A 13133-nucleotide genomic window follows, 5' to 3' on the forward strand; every position below is an offset into this window, starting at 1 on the left:
TGGGGGTGGGGAGGTGAGGAGACTGGGGATATGGGAATACAAGGTATCCCCAGCCATCCCTTAGGACTGCAACCTTAGGGATTCAGCCCAACCCACCGGGATCCACTCGAAATCCCTGCCCTTAAGGATCTTGGGAAATGCAGTTTGCTGAGGGTGCTGAGAATTCTCTGCAAGAGGGACGGACAATGACTGTTAAACTAGCTTAAGCCTTGAAAAATTCCAGACAGGTAGCAGTGTGACCCTGTGTCACATGAAAAACAATGAATAGTGTCATGGCACCTTAAAAACTAACAAGTGGGGGTGGAGCCTGACGGTTCAATGGAGTGGTAAACTTTTTCTCAGCTCCGGAGAAGAAAGCCTAGAAACGTAATTATCTCCATTTAATTGGCATGAAATGTGAGTACTGTTTATAATAATGAGTGGTGAAATATCTCTGCAAGTGGAAAAGTTTGAAATGTCTTTCAGAGAGCTGTAAAGAGGTAAAGCTTGGTTACTTTCGGTTTTGGGAAGCTGCGCAACAGATCTAAGGAAGACTTTCAGGCTATAAATCACAGCGTTATCGGAATGCAGAGATAGTAACTAATCATTACCTAGAAGAATTAAATAAATGCATTAAATAACTCACTGAGGCGAAGGAAGGATCAAAAAATTGTGATTTATTGATGTGATCGACTTCCGCCCAGTAGTTAGAAGAGTAGTTAGAAAAAAGAAAAATAAAGCTAGAAATCCCATCTGGGTGAGAGAAAAGTTACATCCCTCAAATCACACAGCAGCAAGATTGACTAAAACTGACATCCCTGGTGATAGCAACGGAGAAGAAAACGGTCTGGAAAATAAACAAAACAGTGAACAGCAACAAAGCGGAAAGATGGCGGCAGAAGCTGGCATTGGGCCAAAATCAGCACTCGACGAACTGCAGACCAACTTAAAGGAGTTCATTAAAAGCAATAACGAAGCAATGCTTCAAGAAATGAAATTGATTAAGGAAGAAATTTTCAAAAAAATGGAAAACTTGCATACTTCAGTTGTAAAAGTTGAGAAAGATGTAAAAGAGATTAAAACAGAAGTCAATCAAATTTCAAAACAAGTGGATTTGAATGAACAGCAGTTAATCCAGCATAATATTAAATTTGATCTGCACGAGAAGAGGCTGATTCATTTGGAAGAACAAGAGACGGGGAAATCTTCAAATTAAAAATTTCCCAGAAACACAAGATGAAAATTTAAGAATGTGTATTTTAGGATGGTTCAAAGAGCTGGTTTCTGACATCGATATAATACAGCAGGACATTGTTAGAATCCACAGAGTAGCTGGGAATAGAGCAAGAGCTATGCCAAGAGACATTTTGGTCAAATTTGGCAATTATTACAAGGAGCAACTTATGAAAAAGCTGAGACCAATAGCAACGTTGAAGTTTCAAGAAACGTCAGTCCAAATCTACAATGATCTCTGTCAGCAAACCATTGTCTGGAGAAGAAGTGTAAAACCGATTTTGGCAAAGCTTAAGCGGGTGGGCATTGCTTACTCATGGGGTTACCCAGTGTTCCTGAGATTTATGTGAGATGGAAAACAGCACAGAGTAATTTCGCTGGAGCAGGGGATGGAGCTGCTGAGAAGTCTGGGGGTGGACAGTGATTTGTCACCTCAGCAAGAAGAAGGAAAGGAAGAAGGCCCAGGCCCAAGTGAGAAATAAAGCTTTAATATAAGGGAGTTAATAAAAAATAAAAAAATGAGTGGGAGGTTTGCCATCTCAGAACTGTGGGCTTCATTCCCCCCCCTTAAGGTGTTGGCCACGACCGGGGTGTTCCACCTATGGAGTAGTAGAGGGGGGGAAGGGGGAGAGGGGAGGGGAGGGAGGGGATTTGAAGGGGAAAAGGGGAGGGGGAGTTAAAAAGTGTTTATATGTTGTTATATGTTAAAATTTATGTTTTTGTTAATAATGCGGGGGTGCACAAGGGATCTAAAAGAAATTAAGCAAAAAGATTATGGATAAGAAGATACGAATCTCAACACTCAATGTCAAAGGTTTAGGGGCAGTTGTTAAAAGGAAAAGAATTGAGCAATTGTTAAATAAAGAGGGGGCTGACTTTATCTTTCTGCAGGAAACGCATCATGAATGAAATATGTTTAAAATGGTCAAGTTACTATGAAAAATCCCTGGGGACCTCAAAAAAAAATGGGGTGGCTATAATAATTTCGAAGAAAAGTGGATTTAATATAGAAAAGAGTAAAAAGGATGAGAAAGGGAGATACATTATGATACAAGGGCAATTGGAAGGTAATTATTATACCTTAATTAATGTATATGCCCCAAATGAGAGACAAAAAGAATTTTTTAAAGAATTATTTAGGGAAATAGAGGAATTTAAAAGAGGGTATGTTATTTTAGCTGGAGATTTTAATATGGTTATGGACAATAGAGTAGACAGGTCTAACCCTACTAGGTTTGAAATAAGAAATAATATTACAATTTTAAATAAAATAATAAAAGAGAAGGATTATGTTGATGGGTGGCGATTAACGAGGATGGGGGAGCCTGGGTACACATATTATTCTCCAGTTCATAAAACTTTCTCTAGGATAGATTATATCTTTGTCTCAAAGGATTTAGTAACAAAGGTATGTAATACAAAATTAGGGGTAATAAAAGTAACGGATCATGCATTGGTAAGCCTTGATTTTAAAGTAAAAAGAGACTATAGGGAGGCGAACAGATGGAAGATGAATACTAGGATCTTAAAATATGATAAGATGGTAGAAAAAAATGCAGAAAGAAATGTCGGAAATATGGGAAATTAACGAGAATGGGGGAAGTTCACCATCAGTTGTGTGGGATACAATGAAGGCAGTGACTAGAGGGATCTGTATTAGAGAAATGTGTAATTTAAGGAGGCAACAAGAGGAAATACAGAAAAATTTATAGGAAGGAATTAAGAAGCTAGAAAAAGAGTATTTGCAAAGCAGAAATAAACAAATATTGATAGAATTACAAGCAAAAAAGAAAGAATTAGACAACAAGAATTTAGAAGAAATACAGAAGAATTTGATTTATATGAAAAGAGAGTATTTTGAGAATAGCAATAAAAATTCAAAGATGCTAGCAAGGCTCACACAAAAGGAAAAGTCAAAGAACTCAATAGGGATAGTGAAAGATAAACTAGGAAAACCATGTAGCATCATGAAAGGGAAAATAAAGATATTTCAGGAATTTTATCAAGAATTATATAAAGAGAAGGACACACTAAAGACGAAGATGGAGAGATATATAGATAAACATATAAAGAAGGGTCTAATAGAAGAGGATAAAGAATTAATGGAGAAGGACATATCTCAAAGGGAAATAGAGGAAGCTATTGAGAAATTGAAAGAGGGTAAATCCCCCGGGTTAGATGGGTTGGGATCGGAATATTACAAAACATTCAAAAAAAATGTTGGTACCAAAATAATTGAAACTATATAATGGAATAATAAAAGGAGAGAAGATACCACCATCGTGGGAACAATAATTAATTATATTAATTCCAAAGCCGGATAAGGACTTAACAGTCCCAGATTCCTATAGACCTATTTCATTAATAAATCAGGACGCAATTTTTTTTCCAGCTATAATGGCAAGGAGGATGAATACCTTTATAGGTAATTATATTGGAAATGATCAGTGTGGTTTTGTAGCAGGTAGACAAATGTATAACTTAGTTGGAAGAGTTTTAAACATGGTACAGGAGGTAAAAAAGATAAAGACCAAAGCAGGAATAATAGCGATGGATATATTTAAGGCATTTGATTGTGTGAGCTGGCAAGCACTAAAGAGAATAATAGAAAAAATGGGGTTTGGAAATAGATTCAAAGATTTAATTGAACAATTATATTCACAAAATACAGCTTCAGTGGTGATAAATTATGGAATTACAGAAAAGATACAACTGGCCCGAGGAACTAGACAAGGATGCCCACTCTCACCGGTCCTATTTGTATTGGTTATAGAACTATTGGCAAATGTGATAAGAGAAGATGATAAAATAGAGGGAGTAGGATGTAATAACAAAAAAAATGTTTGCAGATGATACATTGTTGACAATTAAGAATCCATTAGAGAAAATGGAAAGAATTAAGCAACATCTGAGGGATTTTGAAGAAGTTACAGGATTGGGAATAAACTGGACAAAATCAGAGATGATGCTACTTAATTATACCAAAAAGGAAGGGAAAGATTGGGAAAGTAAAGAGAAGAATATGAAAATTAAAGAAATGATTAAATATTTGGGAATTAAAATTACAAAAAATTTAGAGGATTTAGAAAAGGAGAACTTAAACAACTTGAAAAAAGAAGTTATAGATAAATTAGAAAAATATAAAGGGTTAAATGTATCGTGGTTTGGAAGAATAGCTTTAGTAAAAATGAAGATATTACCAAAGGTAAATTTTGTATTTAGAATGTTACCAATAAGAATATCTGAAAAAGAGATAAAAAGTTGGCAAAAAAATTAAATAATTTTTGTAATGGGGATAGGAAAGCGAGATTAAATAAAAAAGGTGGTATTTAACACAAAAAAAGGAGGATTAGGACTCCCAAATATACAATTATATTATGTAGCTAATAGATTAAGACATATAGTAGAAAGTATGTTAGGAGTAGGAGACTTAAGTTGGATAGAAAAGGAATGGACAAAGACTGGAAATTGGAAAATATATTCTTTAGAGAATATAATAAAAAATGGGGGGAAGAAATAGAGAACCCCCTTCTAAAAAATCACTGGGAAATATGGCGGGTATATAAAAAGGATTTACTTCCAAGTATTTCCCCAATAACACCAGTGATAGTGTTAGGAAACTTTACAGGGAACCTAAAAGATAAATTGCGGAAAATTTTAATAGAGAGGGATATAATGAAGCTAAAAAATTGGTTAAGGAGGATGAACACTCGAGAAGAATTAGAAGAGGTACTAAAGGAGAAGAACTTATCGTGGTTAAATTATTATCAATTATAACAGTGGACAAAGAAATGGTTAAAGGACAACGGAGAGTGTAGAGAAATGACGAAATTTGAGGAATTGATTTTAAGGAGAGAAGCTGAGAAGGGAGAAAATAAAATGATAAAAGGTTTAACAAGTGAAATATATAGAATATTGGTTGGGAAGGGGGAGATAGAAAATATGGGTAAGATGGTGTGGGAAACGGATCTGAAGGTACAAATAGGGCAACAGAGTTGGGAGGGAATATGGAGACAAAGAGTGTTGAGAAACATGTCAGTGAGAATAAAAGAGAATTACTATAAGATTATATGGAGGTGGTATCTAACCCCGGTGAGAGTAAATAAAATGAACAAGCTGAACTCAGCAAATTGCTGGAGAGGATGTAAAAAAAAAAAAAAAGGAACGTATTTACATATGTGGTGGGAATGTGAATTTGTTCAAAAATTGTGGAAAATGGTGCTTAAAGAGATAAAAGACATTGTTGGAATGGAGATTGAAGAGACACCTATGGTGGCATTGCTATCATTATATGGAGAATTAAAGTGTAACAAAGAAACAAAAGAACTGATAATGAATTTGCTGACGGCAGCAAGATTGATCATATCTAGGAACTGGAAGGTACAAGGAGATTATCATGTCGAAGACTGGTATAAAGAGATTTGGGATATTGCTATAAATGATAAACTGACATGTAATATAAAAGTAAGAAGAGGGACAACAAAAATGAATGATTTTGAGGGAATTTGGAATCAGTTCCTGGAATATGCATTATCTAAGGGGAGTGGAAAACCACCTCCAGAAGAAACAATGAGATTTTGGAAACAAGAATAGATCCCAGGGTGGTGGTGGTGGTGCACTTTATGTTATGGGATGATATTAAAATATTAAATTAGAAATGTTCTAAGGTTATTCAATTCTATGTATTATGATTTTAATTTGTAAAAAAAATTGTTTTTGTTTTATTACTGTATTGATGCATGTCTAAGTTTAATAAAATTTAAAAAATGAAAAAAAAAACTAACCAGTGTCTTGTGGCATAAATATTACTATGGCATTAATTTAAGCGTATATAGTACATTTGATACAAAATGTACTATATACACCATTTTTATTAGACTCACAAAGGATAGGTTTTCTAATAGCGTGATGCTACTTTAACAGCAGTGGCTTTAATATTCTTTCAGCACGCTCCGGACATTAATACAGGCAAATTCTGGCACTGTTTTCTGGCCCAGTAGACCTTCATATTGCTGCAGCAACTATTATGAATGCTTGCATGATACAGATAAAGTACAGATGTTATTGTAGTGATCTTCTAACCATGGTTAGGTGAGTGGGTGCAAGCTGCAGGTCGGGCACTCCCACCCACCCCTCCCTTTGTCTGTGAATTCTCACCTTTCATTCCTGCTTACTAATCATGGTACAGCATTATTAACTTTGACTTTAACTACAATCAGCTTAGGATTTGAATCTGGTTAACAAACATAGGTTAACGCTTACCCTGGTAATAGCTGGTGCTGGTACAGACATAATGCTGCATGATGGGTAATGCTAACCAGGGAAGAGAATGTAGAATTCATGTGGGTGAGGGGAAGAGAGAGGGCGAAGAAGTGCTCCAGTCTGCTGCATGTATTTGATCACTTAAACACGGTGATTTTCACTGTGGTTCTGAGTGTAAGCTAGTATGTCCCTGGGTTAAATGTTACCTAAGACATGAAGACAAGCCGCTCTGCAATATAATAGCACTAGCTATTATAATATAATATAATACATGGTTGTTGCAAGGATGACTAAGATAATACCCGTGAAATGTTTTGAAACCTAGAAAAGTAGTAGTAGTAGTAGTAATTTTTAAATTATTATCATCATTGACAACCCAACAATCTTGTTAGCCAAACTGTATTTATTCAGGGCTGGCGCCAGACTATATTGCGCCCTAGGCAGGCGCGTTCTGAAGCCCCCCCAGCTCGCTCCCTCATCGCCCGCTCCCTCCCGCTCCCGGCTTTGAAGCCAGGACACTGGGGTTGGGGGGCGGGGCAGAGGCTTTGAAGCGGCACGCCTGGAAGTGGCTTCCTGGCGCGCCATACTGAAGCCTCCGCCTCCAAGGAGTGGGGTTGGGCGGACGCTGGGGCGGCAGCTTTGGAACAGCACACCCGGAAGCCGCTCTAGGAGAGCAGCTTCCGGGTACGCTGTTCAGCGCCCTCATTTGCTTGGCGCTCTAGGCGGCCGCCTGAGTTGCCTCTATGGCAGCACCGGGCCTGTATTTATTTATGTATTTATAATACTTTTATACCACTTAATATATTAAAATCCTTAAGAAGTTCACTTTAAAAATACAACATAACAATATAAAAACCACACTTGTGTTCCAAAGGATGGGGGCCACCACTGAGAAGACTCACTTATGTATTGTCACCTGGTGATATTCTATTGGCTGCAGAAGAAGCAGCAAGGCCTCCTCTGAAGTTCTCAAGGTTTGGCTGAGTATATATAGGGGAAGGTATATAAATATCCTGGTTCCGAGTAGTCTATGGTTTTATATTTCAACAACAAAAACTTGAACATGGCTCGATAACTAATACGAAATCAGTGCAATTCTTTTAAGGTAGGGTAAGTTTACAGCTAAGTGCTCCACTGAGCATCCTAGCTGCTGCATTCTGCACTAGCTGTAGCTTTCAAATTAGATGCAAGAGCAGCCCCATGTAAAGAGCATGACAGTAGTCTAATTGTGAGGTTACCAGTGCATGGATCACAGGAATGGGTGTAGTTGGCGCACCAGCCAAAGCTGATAATGGGCACTCTGAGCCACTGAGGTCACCAGGGCCTCCAGTGACAAAGATGGGTCCAGGAGCACCCTGGACTACATACCCATTTCTTTGGAGCAAGTGCAAATCCATCCAGTTAAGAACAGATTTCAGACTACTGTCACTGGCAATTGGTTTTAACTGTAAAAACAAAAGTTAACTTAGGCATTTGAAAATAGTTCCATAACCATTTGGGGGGAAAGTAGAAGTTGTTTAGAGAAGCAAGAAACATTAGAGTTCTTAAAGAAGAAATGCTGTAATGGTGGGAACTTGGTTAAATGTGTGCCTTTTAAGCAGGTTTGTGCATTTTCTGCAACTGCCCCTGCCCACACCGTTCATTGTCTACAACCAGAAAGGGTAAGACCACAGAGAAGTAGTTCCTGTGCAGCCAGGTACTGGACAAGCATCTGTCAGGGATGCTTTAGGGTGGATTCCTGCATTGAGCAGGGGGTTGGACTCAATGGCCTTGTAGGCCCCTTCCAACTCTGCTATTCTATGATTCTATGATTCTATGTGAAGCAGCTCAAGCAGGACAAAAGAAATCAATGTGTGTATCAGACAGCATCCCTCTCCTGCTCCCTTCAATATCTTTGAACACACAGCCTAAAAGGGCAATCATAAGTACATTTACCTGGGAGTAAGTCCCACTGAACTGAGGAGAGCTTACTTCTGTGTAGACATGCATCAGACTTGAACGTCCTATGTTCCATTTCTTCATGAGGTTTTTAGCATATCAAACTGTGAGAGGGTATGATGCAAGGTCCATCTATTTTACAGGAACTTTCAAGTAAATACACAGGTGGCTTCACTTCATCTCTTGCCCCACAATTATTTTACTGTTCCCAGTCTCAGATAATAAGTGCCTTTCATGAAGAGTACTGTGGTGAGTTTCTTGCTTGGTTCCTAGCCAGCCCTTCCTGGCTGGCTGGCTATCTTCTCCACTTCATACCTGCCATTTTGGTCATCATTACCTCTAAGGTCCTGGAAACTGGATTAGCATTTGGTTCTGTTAGCCTCCTCTTTGTAGCCCCACACATCCCACAAGGCATTCTCCAGCAGTTTGGATTCTACTGACCTTCTCTCCAATAGGGTGCAGATCCTGGTCTCAGTTTCGCCTACATTGATCTGTTTTTCAAGGTCCAACACCACAGCTGAAGTCTATATGCTACACTGGTAGAGGAGCTCTGGTAAGTGTGAGGTGCAGTGAGCAGGCTCACATGGACCTTTATGTGTGTGTTTTCATGTCTAAGTCATTTGATTACAGGAATCACAGTCGTGATTCCTGTAGTTAAGGGCCGTCAGTAAAACGAGCATTCCGCCATGTTAAATGGAATTGCTGGGGGGTGGGTCAACCTAGCAGCCTAAAATAAAAAATATTTCAGGAATCTTTCTGAAACGCGGTACTGCCAGAAAGAAATGCTGGCTTTACATTCCCTGAGCGTTTCAGGGAGATTCCTGCAATATTGAGGGCTGGGTGGGAGTTTAAAGCAGAAAATTGGGGGGGGGGCAGTATGTCTGTCCAGATCTGCTTTGTTTTACTTCCTGGTTGGCAACCTTTTTTTGCTCACTTATAGCGCCAAATTGGGACCCTTACCTTCCAATCCATTGATGGGATTGTGTTCCCCTGTCCTCCTCATTGATGGAATGGCCTTTCTTTTTAAAATATCTGCTTCCGTTGATTTTTTATTAATTTATTTGCGTCCAATGTTAGCCTATGGGACTCTGATAAGCTCACGCATGCGCCTCAGGTTCCAAGGAGGGAGGGGGGAGAAGGGAGTGAGTGGGAGAGAGTCTGGGAGCAAGCAAGGCCATCCTCTGGGGGGGCAGGGCCTCCTTCTAGCACCCGGGCCTGCAGCCGCGCAAGGAGTTCACCTCAGCTGGGCCCAGGCTTCCTCCCAGCGTCTCCGCCCCCTCCCTGCCTCGATGGGGCCTTGTACTTTGCCTGCAAGATCGTGCAGAGCAAGTACAAGGCCCCATCGACGCTGAGGGAGGGGGCTGGGGGACGCATTCTGGGACTTCCTGGAAGCGTCCGCCCCCCACTCCCTGCCTAGGCCGAGGGGAAGAAGAAGAAGAAAGCTGCAAGCAAGCAGGAGAAGAAGCAATTAGAAGGTAAGACTGAGGGGGGTCGGTGGGGGGGATGGTGGCTAGGTGAATGTAGGGGGCTGGCTGCTTAAGAGCTTTATTGCACCAGCGCTATACCTTGCAATCACTGCAAATTGCATGCAAAGGACTCAGAAGTTTTCCACCTTAAAATCAGCTTTTATTGTGAAGTACTCTCATGCATCCTGTTTTAATTGTGCTTAATTTGCAAAAAAAAATGCAATTTCCCCCTTAAAGTCACATCCTGGTTTGCAAAGGATTGCTGCAAAACAACAATGTCTAAAGCTGGTAGCTCTGTGCTGCAGCAGCAGTAGCAAGACAACTGCAAAAGCAGGTACATGGGTGCTGGTGTGAACTGTATTTAGCTTGCACGCTTGAAAATTGTACAGATTCCAGCCTTTGCAGTGTTAATCTCAAAGTCTTACTGGGAGAGTTTGGGTGTGTGTATGGATAAAACTCTGTAAAAATATTGTCAGGGATGTCTGTCAGGGATGCTTTAGGGTGGATTCCTGCATTGAGCGGGGGGGGGGGGGGGGCGTTGGACTCAGTGGCCTTGTAGGCCCCTTCCAACTCTGCTATTCTATGGTTTTGTGTGTCTAGATATTAATTTTAAACAGTTTTAGGCTATTTGCAGTTCCATCCTTTTCTATTATAAGTAAAATGATTCAGACTTTCTTTTAAAAACAAACAAAAGCAGGCATTAGTTTGCAGCAGAAATGTCAGTATTTAGAATCATAGAATAGCAGAGTTGGAAGGGGCCTACAAGGCCATCGAGTCCAACCCCCTGCTCAATGCAGGAATATAGTGGCAGTTTCTTTCTTTTCCACTGGAGATTGTATTAGAACCTCATCTTTGCTTAGGTGAAGGAAAAGCAATTAAGTTAAAATAATTTATTTATTTATTTATTTAAGAACTTCAAATTTTACTGTGGGAATATTCTTCCTTCAGGAAACATTACTTCATAGACCACCGTGATCCTTCTAGACTCCCTTTGCAGCCTTTTTTATTTTAAAGATTAAAAAAAAAGGCTGTTTCTCTAAGGTTTGAGAAGGCTTTCTTTAAAATACAGTCTTTCTTTAAAAATAGGACACTTTAGACATGTTTGAGCTCTATAGAGGAACCATACTTGTCCATAGGAATCCATGGCAAAGCGCTCTTTGTGATCTGAGGAACTGAGTAAGGGAACCCTGGAGACAATTTAGACTGACCAAAACCCTATTCCCCCTTCTGAAGAGGTCTGGATTAACACTATTCCCCCTTCTGAAGAGGTCTGGATCACATCTCTAGAAGCTGGCTTATCCGCTTCCTAGAATTTGGGATTGTAAAGATTACCCCCTGATTAATTTATTTGTTTATTTATTGTATTTACATACTGCCCCATGGCCAAAGCTCTCTGGGCAGTTTACAAAAGTTAATGAGCTCTTCATTCTGAAACATGTTGGGCATAATAATAATTAAAATAATACATTGAAAATATTTTCTCTTTTTGCATCCTGTTACTGGAAGCATCACTGGGGTAGATGAAGAAATACTCTTAAGTCCATAAGGGTGTAATCTTATGCATGTTGAGAGGGGGTGAAGCCTACAACTGCCAGCATGCCCCAACCCGCAAGACTGGCTGAGGAATGCTGGGAGTAGTAGGATTTTTACTTTTCTGTCTAAAAATGCATAGGATTGCGCCATTGGGCCAGGTTCAGATATTATTTAAACCTTATATTCAAGTAATGAGGTAAATGTATTGTAAACCACCCAGAGAGCTTTGTCTATGGGGAGGTATATAAATGTAATAATAAATAATGATTTATTGCTAGTTTTGCAAAAAATATTTCATGCCAACTTTTTATCATGGGATGTCTGGATCACATTGTCAATGGAATAAATTTCTAGGTGTTCAGCTATACATTGGGGCACTGAATAGCTGCTGAGAATAAGTTTGATACAATTCTGAAAGTTACTGTACCGTTTCCACCCTTATAAATAAACGAACAAAACTGTCATAGCCCCCTGAATCACAGCAATTCATTTTTAATCATAGAATAGTAGAGTTGGAAGGGGCCTATAAGGCCATCGAATCCAACCCCTGCTCAATGCAGGAATCCACCCTAAAGCATACGTTACAGATGGTTCTCCAGCTGCCTGTTGAAGGCCTCTTATGTGGGAGAGGCCACAACCTCCCTAAGTAACTGGTTCCATCAATCTTCTCTTCTCCAGGCTAAACATGCCCAGTTGTTTCAGTCTCTTCATGGAGTTTCGTTTCCAAACCCCTGATCATCCTGGGTGCCCTCCTCTGAACCTCTCCAGCTTGTCTCCATCATTCTTACTATATCAGCTATATTGGAACATTGAGAGAAAATGGCTGCCTCCTCTAGCAAATATTGTCAGTGTCTTTTCGCGGGTGGGTTACTCTAAAGCCTCCACCTCCAACCCCAGCGTCCTGGCTTCGAAGCCTGGAGCGGGCGGTGAGTGAAGGGAGGTAAGTGAGCGCGCGGCGGGCGAGGGAGTGCAAGCTGCAGAAGCCCTGACCTCTTTTGTATCTGATTACTCTAGTATAGCTCCTGCAGCTTGCACTGTTGTGATGAAAAGGGAATTTCACCAGGTGTCATTTGTATATATGGAGAACCTGGTGAAATCCCCTCTTCATCACAACAGTGCAAGCTGCAGAAGCCCTGACCTCTTTTGTATCTGATTACTCTAGTATAGCTCTTGCAGCTTGCACTGTTGTGATGAAATGGGAATTTCACCAGGTGTCATTTGTATATATGGAGAACCTGGTGAAATCTCCTCTTCATCACAACAGTGAAAGCTGCAGGAGCCATACTACAGTGACCGCATTTAAAAGAGGGCAGGGCTTTCGTCATCCTTTACAAAAAGCCATGAAATTCAATGAACAAAAAACCTACGGTTTATAAAACAACGTTAAGGACGTACACTTTTCCACCAAGCACCAAAAAGCGGGGAAATTGGGAGTTAAGGCTCGCCAGCCTTAACGCCACATCCTCCCTAAGGAGGCAGAAAGTACCAGTGAAATTCTCATTCTGCCAAAGCAGATAAACCATGAGGACAGGATGGAGAATAGGATATGCAGAGGTGACTGTGGGGTTGTGGAAAACTGATGACGAACAACTTAGAGCCACCTACTTCTTTTTTTGTTTAGAGCAGCCCTTCCCCAACCTGGTGCCCTCCAAAGGTGTTGGACTGCGACGACGGAGCAGGGAAGAAACCCCACCCCCTCCTGCCTGGCCCTGCTGCCAGGTA

General features: G+C 40.2%; 1 protein-coding gene across 1 annotated transcript in view; it reads right to left on the bottom strand.

Annotated features, from left to right (window-relative positions):
* The window catches only part of DYRK4 (dual specificity tyrosine phosphorylation regulated kinase 4), a 113906-nt gene that overhangs the window by 93389 nt on the left and 7384 nt on the right, over nt 1-13133 (bottom strand). The window lies entirely within an intron of this gene.

The sequence above is a fragment of the Elgaria multicarinata genome, chromosome 9 (assembly GCF_023053635.1).
Source record: "Elgaria multicarinata webbii isolate HBS135686 ecotype San Diego chromosome 9, rElgMul1.1.pri, whole genome shotgun sequence".
Taxonomy (NCBI): Eukaryota; Metazoa; Chordata; class Lepidosauria; order Squamata; family Anguidae; genus Elgaria; species Elgaria multicarinata.